The sequence below is a fragment of the Salvelinus alpinus genome, chromosome 38 (assembly GCF_045679555.1).
Source record: "Salvelinus alpinus chromosome 38, SLU_Salpinus.1, whole genome shotgun sequence".
Classification (NCBI taxonomy): Eukaryota; Metazoa; Chordata; class Actinopteri; order Salmoniformes; family Salmonidae; genus Salvelinus; species Salvelinus alpinus.
This window is the reverse complement of record NC_092123.1, coordinates 5038749-5059600: the sequence shown is the minus strand read 5'-3', so window position 1 is coordinate 5059600 and position 20852 is coordinate 5038749. Positions and strand designations below refer to the sequence as shown.

General features: G+C 43.4%; 1 long non-coding RNA gene and 1 pseudogene across 1 annotated transcript; both read left to right on the top strand.

The window, feature by feature from the left end:
* Positions 1–8065: 8065 nt before the first annotated feature.
* Positions 8066–15989, top strand: LOC139566430 (metalloreductase STEAP3-like; annotated as a pseudogene).
* A 326-nt stretch (positions 15990–16315) lies between these two features.
* On the top strand, positions 16316–20806 carry LOC139566388 (uncharacterized). The gene is made up of 3 exons (XR_011673098.1): positions 16316–16390; positions 20030–20092; positions 20197–20806. It is a non-coding gene; the product is annotated as an uncharacterized lncRNA (long non-coding RNA).
* The last annotated feature ends 46 nt before the right edge of the window (positions 20807–20852 follow it).

The window sequence follows — 20852 nt, the reverse complement described above, 5'->3', positions numbered from 1 at the left end:
ACCAGTGAAACCCATCATGGTTGAGCTGCCCATCTCTCCACCAGTGAAGCCCATCGTGATGGAGCTGCCCACTCTCCACCAGTGAATCCCATCGTGATGGAGCTGCCTAACTCTCCACCAGTGAAACCCATCATGGTTGAGCTGCACATCTCTTTACCAGTGAAGCCCATCGTGGTTGAGCTGCCCATCTCTCCACCAGTGAAGCCCATCGTGGTTGAGCTGTCCATCTCTCCACCAGTGAAGCTCATCGTGGTTGAGCTGCCCATCTTTCAACCTGTGAAGCCTGTTGTGGTTGAGCTGCCCATCTCTTTACCAGTGAAGCCCATCGTGGTTGAGCTGCCCATGTCTCCACCAGTGAAGCCCATCGTGGTTGAGCTGCCCATGTCTCCACCAGTGAAACCCATCATGGTTGAGCTGCCCATCTCTCCACCAGTGAAGCCCATCATGGTTGAGCTGCCCATCTCTCCACCAGTGAAACCCATCATGGTTGAGCTGCCCATGTCTCCACCAGTGAAGCCCATCGTGATGGAGCTGCCTAACTCTCCACCAGTGAAGCCCATCATGATGGAGCTGCCCAACACTCTACCAGTGAAGCCCATCGTGATGGAGCTGCCGAACTCTCCACCAGTGAAACCCATCATGGTTGAGCTGCCCATGTCTCCACCAGTGAAGCCCATCGTGGTTGAGCTGCCCATGTCTCCACCAGTGAAACCCATCATGGTTGAGCTGCCCATGTCTCCACCAGTGAAGCCCATCGTGGTTGAGCTGCCCATGTCTCCACCAGTGAAACCCATCATGGTTGAGCTGCCCATCTCTCCACCAGTGAAGCCCATCGTGATGGAGCTGCCCAACTCTCCACCAGTGAATCCCATCGTGATGGAGCTGCCTAACTCTCCACCAGTGAAACCCATCATGGTTGAGCTGCACATCTCTTTACCAGTGAAGCCCATCGTGGTTGAGCTGCCCATCTCTCCACCAGTGAAGCCCATCGTGGTTGAGCTGCCCATCTCTCCACCAGTGAAGCCCATCGTGGTTGAGCTGCCCATCTTTCAACCTGTGAAGCCTGTTGTGGTTGAGCTGCCCATCTCTTTACCAGTGAAGCCCATCGTGGTTGAGCTGCCCATGTCTCCACCAGTGAAGCCCATCGTGGTTGAGCTGCCCATGTCTCCACCAGTGAAACCCATCATGGTTGAGCTGCCCATCTCTCCACCAGTGAAACCCATCATGGTTGAGCTGCCCATGTCTCCACCAGTGAAGCCCATCGTGATGGAGCTGCCTAACTCTCCACCAGTGAAGCCCATCATGATGGAGCTGCCCAACACTCCACCAGTGAAGCCCATCGTGATGGAGCTGCCTAACTCTCCACCAGTGAAACCCATCATGGTTGAGCTGCCCATGTCTCCACCAGTGAAGCCCATCGTGGTTGAGCTGCCCATGTCTCCACCAGTGAAACCCATCATGGTTGAGCTGCACATCTCTTTACCAGTGAAGCCCATCGTGGTTGAGCTGCCCATCTCTCCACCAGTGAAGCCCATCGTGGTTGAGCTGCCCATCTCTCCACCAGTGAAGCCCATCGTGGTTGAGCTGCCCATCTTTCAACCTGTGAAGCCTGTTGTGGTTGAGATGCCCATCTCTTTACCAGTGAAGCCCATCGTGGTTGAGCTGCCCATGTCTCCACCAGTGAAGCCCATCGTGGTTGAGCTGCCCATGTCTCCACCAGTGAAACCCATCATGGTTGAGCTGCCCATCTCTCCACCAGTGAAGCCCATCGTGATGGAGCTGCCCAACTCTCCACCAGTGAATCCCATCGTGATGGAGCTGCCTAACTCTCCACCAGTGAAACCCATCATGGTTGAGCTGCCCATCTCTCCACCAGTGAAGCCCATCGTGGTTGAGCTGCCCATCTTTCAACCTGTGAAGCCTGTTGTGGTTGAGCTGCCCATCTCTTTACCAGTGAAGCCCATCGTGGTTGAGCTGCCCATCTCTCCACCAGTGAAGCCCATCGTGGATGAGCTGCCCATCTCTCCACCAGTGAAGCACGTCATGTTTGAGCTGCCGATCGCTCCAGTGGAAGCTGAGTCACTTCAGAGATTTGAGATAGGCCACTCACTCCAAACTGTCCATTTTAATTTGTAAATCATGGTCCTAGTTGAACTGCAATCAGAAATTCACACGTTTATACAGTATATGCTTTTTATTTTATTTTTACTTTTGCTTATTTAGTAAATCTTTTCTTGACTCTTATTTTCTTAAAACTTCATTGTTGATTAAGGGCTTGTGAGTATGCATTTCCCGGTAAGGTCTACACTTGTTGTATTCAGAGCATGTGACGAATACAATTTGATTCATTTTGATTAGTTTATGTCTGTTTATTGCCAGCAGCATACCACCCTGCATACCACTGCTGGCTTGCTTCTGAAGCTAAGCAGGGTTGGTCCTGGTCAGTCCCTGGATGGGAGACCAGGTGCTGCTGGAAGTGGTGTTGGAGGGCCAGTAGGAGGCACTCTTTCCTCTGGTCTAAACAAAGATCCCAATGCCCCAGGGCAGTGATTGGGGACACTGCTCTGTGTAGGGTGCCGTCTTTCGGATGGGACGTTAAACGGGTGTCCTGACTCTCTGAGGTCATTAAAGATCCCATGGCACTTATCGTAAGAGTAGGGGTGTTAACCCCGGTGTCCTGGCTAAATTCCCAATCTGGCCCTCAACCATCACGGTCACCTAATAATCCCCAGTTTACAATTGGCTCATTCATCCCCCTCCTCTCCCCTGTAACTATTCCCCAGGTCGTTGCTGCAAATGAGAACGTGTTCTCAGTCAACTTACCTGGTAAAATAACGGTAAATAAATGTCCTTTCCCAGTATGTCCTACAACTGCGGAAAAATAAGCCACTGAAGGGTCTGACACAGCGACATAAAAAAAAAGTAAGAAAGACAAGAAAACTTCAGTTCCAAAGGGCAGAACTACTCCACCTCTTTCCTGACTTTCGGATTTTTTCCCTCCACCACAGGGATGTCAAGGGGCACAGGATTGTTTTGATTCACCTCCACCACAGGGTTGCCAAATGGCCCAAAATGGAGTTAACCCATATTCAATGAGAGCAGGTGATTATACTTTAGCTAGCTCACATTTCACAGAGAGATAGAGCGATTTCAGCTAGTCATTTACCTTATATAACGCTGATTTCCATTAGTAACAGGTGCTCCAATGAGCAAATATCCAGGTTATCCATGTACAACTACCAAAGCTGGGCCTGGAATATCAGACGCTGCCCTGGCTCACATGCTCATACCTCTCTCAACGATGTTGGTGCCGGAAGGTAAATGCCCGTTTGAACAGTAAATATCCTCTCTACTCTTGTAACAAGCCTGATTGGGGCTGGTGAGCAAAATAATGTTCACCATTGACTATTCTAAATCCTAACTGGGTACAGGCTTCAATCAAAACATTTTTGGTAGCACATGATTTACGTTTAGTTTAACAATTTATTAAGGCTCTCCTGAATTGTGTTCAGATGATGGTGGATGGGACTCTGCTGGGGATCACATGTCCACCCCTGGGACTCCCTTCTACATGGGTTGACTCTTCCACTGGACCTTTTAAGCCCTTTAAAAGGTACTACATGACTTAATCCAGCTCACCTTTTTGACACAACAACCCAAATGAATCTATTTCAGTAAATGTAATTCCAGAGGTTGATATACTGTAAGTGCACCTTTTCAACAGTAAAGTATGTTTGTGGTAAGGGATGTCACAAACTTTCTCTTTCTCCCATAAGCTATTTTGCCCGAAGAAAAGGACGCAGTGGAGCGTAGCATTTTTCTTTTAAAAATAAACTCAAGCATACCCCACTTGGTCTTAAAATACTTATAACAAAATCCAATGAGACCAAGTTTGCTTATTCCTGTTATTTATTCATTGTAACTACAGTAGATTTTAACCTAGCAATCCCACACTATCAGTCCATTGGATACCAAATATACCAAAATGATGTGTGAAACAGTAGCCAGTTTAGATGTATGTATTGCTGTGACATTGGTAGGTTTTTCTAAGAGGAATAAACCCACACAAATAAGGTGATGGATATGTGGGCTATGTAATCAAGATTACATTGCCCACATAGTTGATGTCCTGCTTTTCCCACCATTGCAAGTGAAAAAAATTATCTCTATCAGACACGAAAAGAGTGATTCAACCCAACACTATCAGAATCCCATTGTTCAGAGACTAACACGTGGAGGACATGAACTGATGCTGGCTGCTGGCACACTGTCAGATCCAGACATATCCCTTAGGATGTGGGTGGATTTGAGCTATAATTTCATCAGTAACAAGCCTGGCTATCTCAAAGACAGATTCAATCTCATGTTATCACTTTAGCTGTCTGATTATCTCTATAATCTCAATAATCCAAAATGATATAGTAACAGGTCACTGAGAACATACACACAAAGAGATTAGTGGTCATCAAAGTATGTAGGTTTGTATTAGTCATTTCAAGTCAAGATGAAACAGTTCTTCAAAGAGAAGGACAACATGACATGGTTTACTCACATCTGAGTAACTGCATAACTAAGTTTCTGAGTGGCCAAAGAAAAGGCAAGCTGTTGTGTTCGAAAAGGAAACTACGGTACACTGGTTCTTATACGATCCACAATGTGTATAATGGATCTCAAAACTCCCCTCTGTTTTCTATATATAACATACATTACATTTCAACCAATCAAAGAAATACACCACTCACAAAAGAATACAAGTCAAATCTATGAACTTTTATCTGATTGTGTAGATCTTGAAGAAAAACGAGTGTAAGGATAAATTTTTAATTAAGTTGGACCTGTTTCATTTGGCACAAGTGAAACCGAACTCTCTCTGTGCTCCATCCAGTTCAGTATAAACACATTTGTTTCCATCAACAAAGGATAAATGCTTACTACCTCATTACTCACATGGCTGCTGATGTGACCTTTCCCAGGGATTTGAACAATATACCTTCAGGAGATAACAAAACAAGGGAAAGAGGGAGGGAGGCAGGGCGCACCACTATCCATGCTATGGAGGTCATTGCAATGAACGACCGCTGCCCTGAGGTAGAGTCATAGGATACAATTTCCCTAATCACACAACTTGTTAGGAGGATGCTATGTTTTCAGAGGCCAATGGAGGAAGGGGACTCAATCAAATGTCACATAGCCCAGTACAGTTTATCCAACCTTAGTTAGGAACATGCAGACTGATATAGGGTACGATGCAGTAGATTTTTTGAAATCATGTGATTCAAATGAGCAATGCCCATTGAAATATCATCAGCAAAATCCCAGGTAAACACAGAATTTGACGTTGATCTGCGCCGCTCTCTGTGTACGTGTCCAATTTTGAAGCACCAAAGTGTTCCATTGTCAATACGTTGACCATGCGTTGCTACTGCTGGCTATACATGTCTGCTCCCAGGCTCCAACTCTAGCCTGACCCAGTTCTCCAGCCCAGTCTGCGTTATCTGATGCAGTGAGACTGACTCACAGAGTCATGGTCCCCTGGGCTGCATTAGTGCCCACTGCCCGTCTCATAATGACAACACGTCCTCAGTTTGGGAGACAGATTTGGGCAGTAGTTGACGTGGTGCCAGTGGATGACTTGGTGCCAGTGGATGACTTGGTGCCAGTGGATGACTTGGTGCCAGTGGATGACTTGGTGCCAGTGGATGACTTGGTGCCAGTGGATGACTTGGTGCCAGTGGATGACGTGGTGCCAGTGGATGACGTGGTGCCAGTGGATGACGTGGTGCCAGTGGATGACGTGGTGCCAGTGGATGACTTGGTGCCAGTGGATGACTTGGTGCCAGTGGATGACGTGGTGCCAGTGGATGACGTGGAGGAAGGTTTTTAGACTTGGCTGGATCTCTGTTGACCTTTGACCCTAAAGGTCACAGAGTGACCGGTAGTCCCTTGTTCTGTTACAAATCAAGTCTTTACATTATACACTTAAAACATGTTGTAGAAGAGAAATAACTTAGCCCCTCACTGTAAGTAAACTGAATGTGGCAATGGTTCTCTGCTGCTGGTAGGCAAATGCAATCTTACAGCTGTTGGCGTGAAGGGAAATCTTACATGTTAAAATAGACTGAAACATAGGTTAATGTATATGAAATATGTATACAATCTACATGAAAAAACATTGGCCCTGTTTCAAAGACAGTCACTTATTTCCAATAAATCACATTAAATGATCTGTGATTTATAGATTACAAGATGGATTAGTGTGATATTACACTCAAAATCAGTCGGACGAGTCAAAGGCAGTCACTTATTTCCAATAAATCACATTAAATGATCTGTGATTTATAGATTACAAGATGGATTAGTGTGATATTACACTCAAAATCAGTCGGACGAGTCAAAGGCTGCCGATGGTCATATATTTCTGTGATTCTGTGATCAAGGCTGAGGCTTTCCACAGAAATCCCAGCTTTACGCGCTCATCTTGTCCGATGGAGCCGGGAAGGTTACAGTAATGCCGCAGAGCAGCCTGGGCTTGGGAGCAAGTCAGGCGGGGGAATGGTTCGGACATGCCTGGCATCCAACATGAGCCCAGAAAGAGCTGTCGGCTGAGATGAAAGTTAACCACGAACACTGATGCCATAACGGATCTCGGAGTGTAAAGTCAGAGTTTAAAATGGCCTTAAATGCTGCAGCAATATATGGCGATGGCTGACAGAAATGTCTTCTTCTTATGAAATGGAAGGGAGCGCTACACTCGTTGGTTAATTGCCTTTAGTCTACTTACATTATGTAGGCCTATGTACTGTAGCCTTTAATCAAGTAGCCTTGAATCTCCTAAATCTGGATAGAGACAAAACCTTGTCATATCTCACTAGATTGTTTATCATTTCATAGGAGTGGCATGGCAATGGAGTCACATAACATTTAGATGTAGCCTACTCATGTCAAAACATATTGCACAATCAATGCCACATGACTTTCCAAAATTAGATTACAATATCTCCATCATAGGTCATAGTCATAGGTCAAATGTGTTCATCAATTATCATCAATAACCATAATTTACAAATGGATAGAAAATGGACAAATGTAGGTTATGTGAGTAGAGAGAGAGACAGATGAAACGATGTAAGCCTGAAGGAAACATTTAACCTTCTACAGCTGACAAAGCTTACTTTTAGTGGGCCAATGTTTTTAATTTACAGTAAATCCCAGCGTTGAAGATCCCCATTGAAAATAAAGTTGTGATACAGCAAGCCAAACATCCAATGTAAAATGAATGCACCACAGAGAACATCTTGAAAGAAAAATCCTAAATACCCATAGACACTGCAATCAATTTACATACGAGTCAGAGCTTTTCGAACCATGTTAATTATGGGTTGACTACTGTCTTCTTGATAGGAATAACGTATACTGTAGCTACAGTTAACTTAATGCCCAGTTCTAGCCTACTGTAGGCCAACTCTCATGTCATTTTGGGGAAGAACTTATCTTCTTCACACAGAGGAGGCGGGAAAGAAGTTATGAGCACAAGACAAAAATACACAGACGTCATGATAGGTGAGCCAAACAACATGATTTCAAAAATAATTTGTTTCTACTGTTTTGGTGTAGCTAGTTAGTTAAATTATACATAAGACATTTTTAGAGGTTGACCAATTTTGTCGAAAAGAGTTGGTACTTCCATGTTCTGTATTTTTGGGCAGTTAGCTAGGCGTTCAACCAAGCAAGGACAGGTAGGTAGCCTGCACAGCCAGCTAACGTTAGCTCTCCTTTGAGTAGAGTAACGTAAGCTAGCTAGAGTATCAATATGCGCAGCCATGGCTTCAATACCTCAATGGCTAAGTATTGAAGCCAGTACACCTGCAAGAGGTGTGCACAAATGAAGGATGTCTAGCTAGTAACTTCAGTAACATGTAGTAGTAGGTTCGTTAGCAAGTTGACTCAAGTAGTACATCAGTGTTAATTTGTGTCAATAACACAGTCTTCTTTACATTGAATGCTGCACAGACATAATTGTCTATTGATAGACATTTTCCAATGTTAGCGACTTTTCGTTTTTTCCAGCTCAGGACAGGATGCCCCAGGAGGAGATGGAGAAGCCTCTTATACTTGGTGGTGCTAGCCCCAGACACCTCAAAACCTCCATGTCCGATCCAGGTACCCCCTTGGTTGGCATCCATGACTTCTCCCGCTCCTTAGCCACCAGGCGGGTAGCCTCCGGGTACTGGTGGGCAACTGCAACCCAGGCGCTGTGCCTCACTCTTTCCCGCGGAGGCTGAAGTGACCACCCAGGCCGACCTGGTGTTCGTGGCCCTCTTCCCCGAGCACTACTCCACCCTAGCTGGACTGAGGGAGCCGCTAGTGGGGAAGACTCTGGTGGATGTTAGAACTGGTACTAAGATCAACAGTGATAAGCAGTCATTTGCGGAGCAGCTGGCCAACATTTTCCCAGAGAGCAGTGTGGTGAAGGGCTTCAATGTGATCTCGGCCTGGAGCCTGCAGAAGGGGCCAAGGGACGGCAGGAGACAGGTAAAGCCTAGGTCATCTGCACACACAACAGTGCCAGAGAAGACAGACATTACTACTCTGAATGACATTTGATATACCGGTATTGATGCAGGGAACGGTTTTGGTTTTTACTTTATCGGTATTTGAATATTTGGTTTGTAAATGTGATACGCCATGTGTAGTGTCAATTTTGATAGTTTCCTATGCTACTTGAGCCATCTCTCTCCGTGCCACTTTCCACACAGCGCTAGTCACGCAATAAGCGCATTTGATGTTCCTCAACCACGAGACACTTGCGTTCAGTCTGCATGGTCAATGCAGCACATGGAACAATATTGATGACTACAGTGCTGTTTTCACTTTGTTTCTTAATATAAATCCACTAGTGTAATATCATGACACTATTTGTTTGTTTTTTTACATCAGCAAACAGCTAGTTTGTCTTTTTCTTAGGAAGTTGCCCTAAATCTTGAAAGGCGCTAATTGTTAGCCGCTAATAGCTAGCTAATACATGTACTGAGTAAGAGCAAACGTAGCTAGCTAATACAGCTTGATAATACCAGTAATGGTGTAGACCAACACCAGTATGTTGTTTCTGCAATAGTATCTTCTAAATCTAAGAGGAATATGCAAAGCAAGAATATGTTAGCTACATGAAGTAGCTAAGTGAAAACATGCAATGTTGCCAAAGCTTATAGTGTCCCCTAGGAAACACCTAACAACACTTTTGTTCCTACCCTGTCACAATAACTCCTCCCTGGCATTTTAATTCGTTGTCATCTCAAACAACACTGTATTTAAAGTGCCCACTATTATATTCTAACTATAGAATTAGAATAGTCTTTATATTTCCATGTTTCAACAGTTTTGCTCTAATTTGCAAGTCAAATCGCAATTGCAACATTTGGTTAAAAATAAGTCCCAATATTATTTGCCCATATCATTCAGCCCTACATGGCAGTGTGGAAATTCTCAATTGAGCAGTGGTGTAAAAATACTTCTTAAGTCGTTTTTTTTGTTGGTATCTGTACTTTAATATTTTTATATTTGACAACTTTTACTAACTACATTCCTAAAGAAAATACTGTACTTTTTGCTCCATACATTTTCTCTGACACCTAAAAGTACTTGTTACATTTTGAATGCTTAGCAGGACAGGAAAATGGGCCAACTCACGCACTTGTCAAGAGAACATCCCTGGTCGTCTACTGCCTCTGACCTGGAGGACTCACTAAACACAAATGCTTTGTTGGTAAATTAGGTCTCTTGGAGAGTGCCCCTGGCTATCTGTAAATACATTTAAAAAAACAAAATGGTGCCATCTGGTTTGCATAATATAAGGAATTTGAAATTATTTATACTTTTGATACATACAGTTGAAGTTGGAAGTTTACATACACCTTAGCCAAATACATTGAAACTCAGTTTAACAATTCCTGACATTTAATCCGAGTAAAAATTCCCTGTCTAAGGTCAGTTAGGATCACCACTTTTATTTTAAGAATCTGAAATGTCAGAATAATAGTAGAGACTTTTTAAAATTGTTTAACTTGGGTCAAACGTTTCAGTTAGCCTTCCACAAGCTTCCCACAATAAGTTGGGTGAATTTTGACCCATTCCTCCTGACAGAGCTTATGTAACTGAGTCAGGTTTGGAGGTCTCCTTGCTCGCACACACTTTTTCAGTTCTGCCCACAAATGTTCTATAGGATTGGGGTCAGGGCTTTGTGATGGCCACTCCAATAATTTGACTTTGTAGTCCTTAAGCCATTTTGCCACAACTTTGGAAGTATGCTTGGGGTCGTTGTCCATTTGGAAGACGCATTTGCAACCAAGCTTTAACTTCCTGACTGATGTCTTGAGATGTTGCTTCAATATATCCACATAATTGTCCATCCTCGTGATGCCATCTATTTTATGAAGTGCACCAGACCCTCCTGCAGCAAAGCACCCCCACAACATGATGCTGCCACCCCCATGCTTCACGGTTTGGATTGTGTTCTTCGGCTTGCAAGCCAGTTATATTTTTGTTTCATCAGACCAGAGGACATTTCTCCAAAAAGTACGATCTTTGTCCCCATGTGCAGTTGCAAACCGTAGTCTGGCTTTTTTATGGCGGTTTTGGAGCAGTGGCTTCTTCCTTGCTGAGCGGCCTTTCAGGTTATGTCGATATAGGACTTGTTTTACTGTGGATATAGATACTTTTGTACCCGTTTCCTCCAGCATCTTCACTAGGTCCTTTGCTGTTGTTCTGGGATTGAGAACCAAAGTATGTTCATCTCTAGGAGACAGAACACGTCTTCTTCCTGACCGGTATGATTGCTGCGTGGTCCCATGGTGTTTATACTTGCGTACTATTGTTTGTACAGATGAACGGGGTACCTTCAGGCGTTTGGAAATTGCTCCCAAGGATAAACCAGACTTGTGGAGGTCTACAAAAAAAAATCTGAGGTCTTGGCTGATTTCTTTCAATTTTCCCATGATGTCAAGCAGAGTCACTGAGTTTGAAGGTAGGCCTTGAAATACATCCACAGGTACACCTCCAATTGACTCAAATTATGTCAGTTAGCCTATCAGAAGCTTCTAAAGCCATGACATCATTTTCTGGAATTTTCCAAGCTGTTTAAAGGCACAGTCAACTTAGTGTATGTAAACTTCTGACCCACTGGAATTGTGATACACTGAGTTATAAGTGAAATAATCTGTCTGTAAACAATTGTTGGAAAAATTACTTGTGTCATGCACAAAGTAGACCGACTTGCCAAAACTATAGTTTATTAACAAGAAATTTGTGGAGTGGTTGAAAAACAATTTTTAATGACTCCAACCTCAACTGTAAGTACATTTTATGAATTACATTTACTTTTTATACTTAAATATTTAAAACCAAATACTTTTAGAATTTTTCTGAAGGAGTATTTTACTGGGCGACTTTTACTTTTTACTTGAGGCATTTTCTATTAACGTATCTTTACTTTTACTCAAGTATGACAATTGGGTACTTTTTCCACCACTGTAATTGAGTGCAGGAAATGTGTTTTGGTTGAAGTTGACTTGAACAGTATAAAACAATCAGAAGTCATTTAGAATGTATATGTTGCCACCCTAGGACCACCCTAGGATCACAAAAAAAATACTGTGATAGAATATTTTGGCCATATTTTCTAGCCCTACTGTTTTATCGTTTTTTGCTCTAAACCGGACAATGTCCACAGTTTATGTCATGTTACATGTTTCACACATTCTCGAGTTGCAACCATATTATCACAGGTGTTGGTCATACGGTGTTAATGTAGCTAAACTATGTGATGTAGGCTATTGGTAAAGTATTGTGTCTCTTCAGTTGGGTTCTCCTTGGTGAAGATTCCCTTCCCTGACACTCTTCTGTGACACTCGCTTCTTTACTATCCAGGTGCTGATTTGCAGTGACAGCAGTAGGGCCAAGAGCGCTGTACTCTAGATCTGCCACAGTCTTGGCTTCATCCCTGTTGACATGGGCCGCCTCTCCTCTGCCCAGGAGATAGAGAACACTCCCCTGTACCTCTTCCCCTCGTGGCGCGTCCCATGTCTCTCCACCCTCGGCCTCTTCCTCCTCTTCTACGCCTACAACTTCCTTCGTGACGTCGTCCACCCGTACGCCACGGCGGGGAAGAGCACATTCTACAAAATTCCGGTGGAGGTGGTAAACGTGACACTCCCCCCTCCGTGGCCTTGGTGACCCTGGCTCTGGTCTACCTGCCTGGTCTCGTGGCTGCCTTCCTGCAGCTGTCGTGGGGCACCAAGTACAGGCTTTTCCCCAACTGGTTGGATCGCTGGCTGCAGCAGCGGAAGCAGTTGGGCCTCTGTGCTTTTCTCTGCGCAGCACTGCACGCCGTCTATAGCCTGCGTTTGCCCATGCTCAGGTCTGCTCGCTACAATCTGCTCAACGCTGCCTTCAAACAGGTGAGAAAAGCATCAGTACACTATTTATACATAGTTTAGCCTACATACTATTAATGAATTAGTATTGAATTGTAAATGTATAGGTCTAAAGCATTAAAAACATTACAAGTCATCAGCATTTAGAACGTTTTCAATATGGTAAAACATTTGTCATGGCTTATTCATGGTGTAACCACCTGACATCACAGTAAGCAACAATGTGTGTTTACTGTGCAGGTGAAGGTAGGCCAGGAGGACTCATGGGTAGAGGATGTGGCTGTATCTGTCTATAGGCATCCTGGGCCTTCTCTCTCTGCTGGCTATCTCCTCACTGCCCACCGTGGGTAACTCGCTCAACTGGAGGGAGTTCAGCTTTGTACAGGTCAGCACATTTGCACAGACACCTTTTCTGTGTACATGAGCAGTAGTTCAATGAAGCAGTCAAAGACTGGCAAAACACATTTATATTGTAGCCTACTGTAGAAAGACAACCTCTGAGCTGAGCTGTATGTGTCAACTCTTCTCCTCGCATGCCGCGGAATTCATAAAGGGGGATGGTTCCATTTCCCAGGGATTTGTCCTTCTTTGGAGCGTTTAGAACTTTCCCTTCACATGTATGCTAAGCTGATCCAGTCGGCGCCAGATTAGTCACATGCTGCTAGTCCCTGTGATAAAAGGCCTGGGTTCTGCTTGGCCTGTCTGCCTACAGCCCGGAGCCGCAGTAAAACATTTGAGCATTATTCTCCATCAAGATTACAATCCTGCAGTCCCTTAAGCGTGCAGCCAGCCAGACATAGTGTAGCGAGTTCAGTCCGGCTGATTCGTAGTGCGGACGACAGACGGACATTGCTTTAAGTGAGTTAGGCTGGTATTAGGAACTGTTAACTCGCACTGACTCTTAACAGAGCCTTGTATCTCATTTTACCAATAATTATACATTTTAGTATTTTAAGTAATAAACATGTAAACTGAACAAAAATATGAACGCAATCATTTCATAGATTTTACTGAGTTAGTTCTTATAAGGAAATCAGTCAATTGAAATAAATTCATTAGGCCCTAATCTATGGATTTCACATGACGGTGCAGCCATGTGTGGACCTTAGAGGGCATAGGCCCACCCACTTAGCAGCCAGGCCCACCCATTGGGGAGCCAGGCCCAGCCAATCAGAATGAATTTTTCTCCACAAAAGGACTTTATTACAGACATATATACTCCCCAGCACCCCCCTGTGTTGTGTGACAAACCTGCACGTTTTAAAGTGGCCTTTTATTGTTCCCAGCACAAGGTGAACCTGTGTGATGATCATGCGGTTTAATCAGCTACTTGATTTGCCACACCTGTCAGGTGGATGGATTATCTTGGCAAAGGAGAAATGCTCACTAACAGGGATGTAAACAAATTTGTGCACAACATTTGAGAGAAATACACTTTTTTTGTGTATGGATTTTTAAAATTTCAGCTCAGGACCAACATGTTGCGTTTTATATTTTTGTTCCGTGTATATTTAGGGATGCGGATGAAATGGGTGAGTCACGACTGAACCTTCCCACCTGTCAAGAGTAATTATAATTCAGCTGCTCTCTGTAGTGCCCTGTACTGTGCTAATAATTAGAGGGAACACACACGGACACAGACACACACACACACACACACACACACGCTGACTACAGGGGCTCATTAAGGACAAATGTTGAGCTTGTAGGTCATACTGTTCCCTTGGGCCTCTTTACTACACTCGTGCTTCCACGATGAGCTAATATGCTGCACATATAATATACCACTCAAATCACCACTTCCTTTCACTTCACTAAGATGTTGAGTTATTAAAAGGTTATGTAGAAAGTTCAAAGGTCAACAATCAGCTCCCAGGTGTTCTGTACATCTGGGTAGGCCAACTTCGTTTGCATGTAGTCTTTCATAAAAGGGTTTGAATGGGTATGTATGGAGTATTGGGGGGTTTATAATAAGTTCAAGAGTTTAAGTGTATTTTTAAAAAGTTTTCATGTAAAATGGGCCATCACCACCAGATCTCACAACCTGACATTGTATTGAATAAAAAAAGCTTGATTTCAAAACAAATTAACTTATAGTGAGTACATCTGAAGGTGGCTATCACCCAGATTCAGTTCAATTCAAATAAGTTAATTATCATGGTCCTCTGTCTCTCTCCCCTCCAGTCCAGACTGGGCTACATGGCCCTGTTGATGGCCAACCTCCACACGCTGACCTACGGCTGGGACCTGGAGCAGTATCGCTTCTACCTCCCTCCCACCTTCCTGCTGGTCCTGCCGCTGGCTGTGCTGCTGGGGAGGCTGACTCTGTCCCTGCCGTGCGTGGCTCTCCGGCTGAGTCGTATCAGGAGTGGTTGGGAGAAGAGCCGAGCCATCCGGTTCACACTGCCTGAGGACGAGTGTAACGGGCCATCACAGGAGGACATCAGTAATGTTTGAGAGAGATGCTTGGTTTAGTCTTACATGAAGGATTGAATGAAGGAAGCATGGAAGACACACACACACACACACACAGGCAAGTAGAGATGGGAGAGAAGTACTGACTGTCATATTAAGGGATGTAATATCACCAGCCTTATGCATTAAAAGCAGTTTAGGGATTTCAATGGCCTTTGTTTTACTAGTGAACATGCTACTTGATTGGATGACATGTCATCTATAGCACTACCATTTACCTTGTTATATTTCTCAAGAGAAATGAACTATGGTTCTATTGCTCACTAAGCCTCTGGCACATGATGCATTTTGGATGTATGCATGTACAGTGATGCATTTTGGAGATGACTATTGTAGTGCTGCTTTAAATTTGCTGCCTCTACTCCCTTTAACTAAATTGGAAACCAGACATTGTCATTGTCTTCCTACTTGTTTCTTAGCCAGTCAGATACTGGGCCTCCAATGCTATTGGGTTTAAAAAAAAATATATACAACATTTGTACTGTCAGGCTTTCACTTCAACGTGAGCGAAGCCTGGGCATCCGACACTGTACTTGTAGTGCTGTTAGATGCCTCAGCTCTGTCTGCCCTGCTCGCGGCTGAATCTGGCTCAGCTGTCAGATTTGCCTGCCCTGACACTAAGGTCAGTCAGAGCCAAAATGTTGCACCTCACAGCAATGTCATCGGTTGTTCGGGGGTGTCATGCCAACTTCTGCTGTGTAATCACTTCTTACTACTCGGAGACGTGTTAAGAAAATAGACCTTTCTATTTTTTGCATTGTTTTAATGTGTCATTGAATGCACTATAATGTTTATACTTTACCTGGTCAGAGTCTTTCAAAGATCAAATGTGTGCCAAAGATTGTGAAAATATATTGTCAAAGATTGTAGAAATGTACTATCAAGGACCATATCGTTGCTGGCACCAAACCGTCGAGGATGGCTCATGTTGTGTTTGTGTTGAAGTTACACTGTTATGTAGGTATAATTTAAATATGATGCCATTGTATAAAATGTACTAATTTGATTGAACAATCAAACTAACCTGTTGTCATGGTGACTCAACATGTGAAATTGTAAGAGCTATTTTATATTCTCTGACTTACATTTTTTTCTTGTATCACTTGTATGGTTCTGTTAAATTCAATAAGCTCCATAGGTTTATTCACAAAATGAAATCCAAGACGTGTATTTTGATAGTGCTTATCGGCAGAATAAACATACTATTTTCCACAATTTACCCATTCTTTGTTATGCAGAAGTTCATGAATGTATTTAATTTCCTCTCACTATCCTTACTGACCTGGAGATTGACTGTGGACACATGCTGTCCTCTTGTGGTAGGTATAGGCTATTGCATTTGTCACCTCCCATTTCTTCCGCATTTCCAATGGGATTTGAGATGTCGCAACCTACTCAAAGGTTAAAGGTAAGACGGAATCACGGAAGTGAGCATTTCCACACGTAAGGAGTAGCTAGGGCTTTTTCTGTGGCAGAACATGTCCATGGTAAGCAGATTTTTTTTTTTATAAATATGTGCAGTAACTAACCCAAAGTCATCTGTCAAAATGTTACTGATACCTTCCAGGTGTTAATATCTGAATCTATTATGCATTTCTTTTAAAAATAATTTTTATATTTTTGCAGTTGATCTGTTATGAATCTACTGCATGTAGATTACATGCTGACCAGACCGGCCACGTCGCGTGCTTGAGCATCGAAAAATAAATTTAGAAAGCCATGTTATTCAATTATTGCACCCACACTGCTCGCGTGCGCCAACGAGCGTCTGCGATACCAAGGGCTAAAATAGAAGTCAATCCTATTTCTGACGCAGATCGCGCTGAAAGTCCTGCCTCTCCCATCTTCTCATTGGTTTATAGAAGCAGGTACCCATGTGCCATCTCCTCATTGGTTATACACACGTGGGTGATTGAAAGACAAACTGTTTTTCCGGTTGTCGTGGCAATACTATGAAAGTTTAGATGCCAATCACCATATAAGTTCAAAGATGAAAAAGCCTAGAAGGAGGAGAGATGACTAGAAACGATTCGGTTGGCCATTTTATGTGTGGATTAACTGTCGGAGTAGAGGACCTTGTGCTTTTCAGGTAAAATAACAACTCAGCCGGTCACGAGTGCACCTCAGCCACGCTCAAGGTACTGAACGATATCATAACCGCCATCAATAAAAGACAGTACTGTGCAGCCGTCTTCATAGACCTGGCCAAGGCTTTCGACTCTGTCAATCACCGTATTCTTATCGGCAGACTCAATAGCCTTGGTTTTTCTAATGCCTGCCTCGCCTGGTTCACCAACTACTTTGCAGACAGAGTTCAATGTGTCAAATCGGAGGGCATGTTGTCCGTACCTCTGGCAGTCTCTATAGGGGTACCACAGGGTTCAATTCTCGGGCCGACTCTTTTCTCTGTATATATATCAATGATGTCGCTATTGCTGCGGGCGATTCCCTGATCCACCTCTACGCAGACGACACCATTCTGTATACTTCTGGCCCTTCCTTGAACACTGTGCTAACTAACCTCCAAATGAGCTTCAATGCCATACAACACTCCTTCCGTGGCCTCCAACTGCTCTTAAACACTAGTAAAACCAAATGCATGCTTTTCAACCGTTCGCTGCCAGGGAGGTGACCAAGAACTCAATGGTCACTGAATGAGCTCCAGAGTTCCTCTGTGAAGATTGGAGAACCTTCCAGAAGGACAACCATCTCTGTGGCCAGACTGAAGCCACTCCTCAGTAAAAGGCACATGACAGCCCGCTTGGAGTTTGCCAAAAGGCAAAAATATGGGTGTGCCAAGCTTGTAACGTCATACCCAAGAAGTCTTGAGGCTGTAATCACTGCCAAAGGTGTTTCAACAAAGTACTGAGTAAAGGGTCTGAATACTTATGTAAATGTTTAATTTCCGTTTTTATTTTTTTTTAATGAATTTCTAAACCAATTTTTGCATCGTCATTATGGGGTACTGTGTGTAGATTGAGGAAAAGCAACAATTGAATCCATTTTAGAATAAGCCTGTAATGTAACAATGTCAAGGGGTCTGAATGCTTTCTGAATGCATTGTACTTACAACTTCTTATGAGTATGGCCAGGAGTTTTGTGGCACTGTGCTTTTACCAATATTTCCAGCATTGTTCACTAGTGCTGCTGCAGGTAGGAAATGTTCTGTAATTGACACAAGCGGTCTCCACTTAATCAATCCATGTCTCATTGGCGCGGGGATCGCTTAAGCCAGGGGAGGCGTAGCTCTGAATCACACAAAGCCTATTATTTGGCAGGGAATACTATTTGTACACCTCACTTTTCTCAAACTGATCCTCCAACGCACTCAGAAGTTGTAGCAATTTTTTTTATTAAGGGCAGTTAAAGGGGACAGTCAATGAGACCAACCATGAAAGTACACTGCTCAAAAAAATAAAGGGAACACTTAAACAACACAATGTAACTCCAAGTCAATCACACTTCTGTGAAATCAAACTGTCCACTTAGGAAGCAACACTGATTGACAATAAATTTCACATGCTGTTGTGCAAATGGAATAGACAAAAGGTGGAAATTATAGGCAATTAGCAAGACACCCCCAATAAAGGAGTGGTTCTGCAGGTGGTGACCACAGACCACATCTCAGTTCCTATGCTTCCTGGCTGATGTTTTGGTCACTTTTGAATGCTGGCGGTGCTTTCACTCTAGTGGTAGCATGAGACGGAGTCTACAACCCACACAAGTGGCTCAGGTAGTGCAGCTCATCCAGGATGGCACATCAATGCGAGCTATTGCCTGCCTTTCAATGCCAGGCTTGGGGACAAAATGTGCAGTTTTGTTCCTCCAGGTTTTTACTGAATGTGCAATTGGCATGATGACTGCAGGAATGTACACCAGAGATGTTGCCAGAATTGAATCTTCATTTCTCTACCATAAGCCATCTCCAACGTTGTTTTAGGGAATTTAGCAGTACGTCCAACTGGCCTCACAACCGCAGACCACGTGTAACCACGCCAGCCCAGGAATTCCACATCTGGCTTCTTCACAAGCTGGATGGTCTGAGACGAGCCACCTGGACAGCTGATGAAACTGTAGGTTTGCACAACCGAATAATTTCTGCACAAACTGTCAGAAACCTTCCCAGGGAAGCTCATCTGTGTGCCAGTCGTTCTCAGGGTCTTGACCTAACTCTAGTTTGACGTGTAACCGACTTCAGTAGGCAAAAGCTCACCTTCGATGGACACTGGAGAAGTGTGCTCTTCACGTATGAATCCCGGTTTCATCTGTACTAAGCAGAGAGCATGTGTAGGTGAGCGGTTTGCTGATGTCAACGTTGTGAGTAGAGTGCCCCATTGTGGGATTATGGTATGGGCAGGAATAAGCTACGGACAACGAACACAATTGCATTTTACCTATGGCAATTTGAATGCAGTGATACCGTGACGATATCCTGAGAGCCATTGTTGTGCCATTTGTCCGCCGTCATCACCTCATGTTTCAGCAACATAATGCACGGCCCCATGTTGCAAGGATCTGTACACAATTCGTGGAAGCTGAAAATGTCCCAGTTCTTCCATGGCCTGCATACTCACCAGACATGTCACCCATTGAGCATGTTTGGGATGCTCTGGATCGACGTGGACGACAGCGTGTTCCAGTTCCTGCCATAATACAGGAACTTTGCACCGCCATTAAAGACAAGTCGGATAACAATCCACAATCAACTGCCTGATCAACTATATGGGAAGGAGATGTCAGGCTGCATGAGGCAAATGGTCAGACCAGATACTGACTGGTTTTCTGATCCACGCCCTACCTTTTTTTTTTTTAAGGTATCTGTAACCAATAGATGTATATCTGTATTCCCAGTCATGTGAAATCCATAGATTGGGGCCTAATTTATTTATTTTCAATTGACTGATTTCCTTTTTATATGAACTGAACAAGTTGTTGCTTTTTAAATTTTTATCCAGTGTAGCTTATTTTTACATTAACAGGCAAGTGATCATAATCTTCGGGTAACCAAAAAAATACTCCTGACTTGTCCGATGGGCAAGTGTCTTTCAGACTGCCAATACCTGCCAGTTAAAGCAATATTTTTTTGTTGTAAGAGAACTTTTAAGATGTATGCATTGTGTCCACAGAGCATCCGGGAATATCAGACTTCCAAGGAAAATCTAAATGGGATGGTTGGAAAGCACAGGAAGGTAAGTATTTTTGGACAATGTATTATTCTGCTTTTCCACTCTCTCGCTGTTTTGAATGTGACACAAATCTTCAATGTGTCCTGTTTCTATTTTCAATCCAATAGGAAAGTCCAAAGAAGATGCCATAAAATAATACATTGCCTTTGTGGAAGAAATGAAAGTAACGTATCCAATGTAGAGGTTCTTTAGGACATTAGTGCACATTTTTTCTTAGAACCATTTTATAACTAAGCAATAAGGCCTGAGGGGGTGTGGTATTATGGCCTCCGCTTTGCGTTGTGCCTAAGAACAGCCCTTGACCAATATACCATGGCTATATACCACAAATCCCAGAGGTGCCTTATTGCTATTATAAACTGGTTACCAATGTAAACATTACAGTAAAAATAAATGTTTTGTCATATCCGTGGTATAAGATCTGATATACCATGGCTGTCAGCTGATCAGGACTCGAACCACACAGTTTATAATGAACAAGAAGAAAAGAGACCAAATCTGAGATTTTACATGGGTAAAGTGTTTAGAGACAACCAAGATGACTGGTCTAACAAACTCTCACCAGCAATTTGTTTATCCTGTTGAAAATGTGCAGCCCTTGATCCCTCTGATTTATTTCAGAAAATGTCAATTTTTTTAGAATGGTGCAAAAGAACAGTAAATTATGTTTCTTAAAATATCTGTCTTCCAAGTATAATAAAAAGTGAGAATTTTCAATCATGTCGATAAATTCTCTGGACAAAAGGCTGGTCATAACCAGACC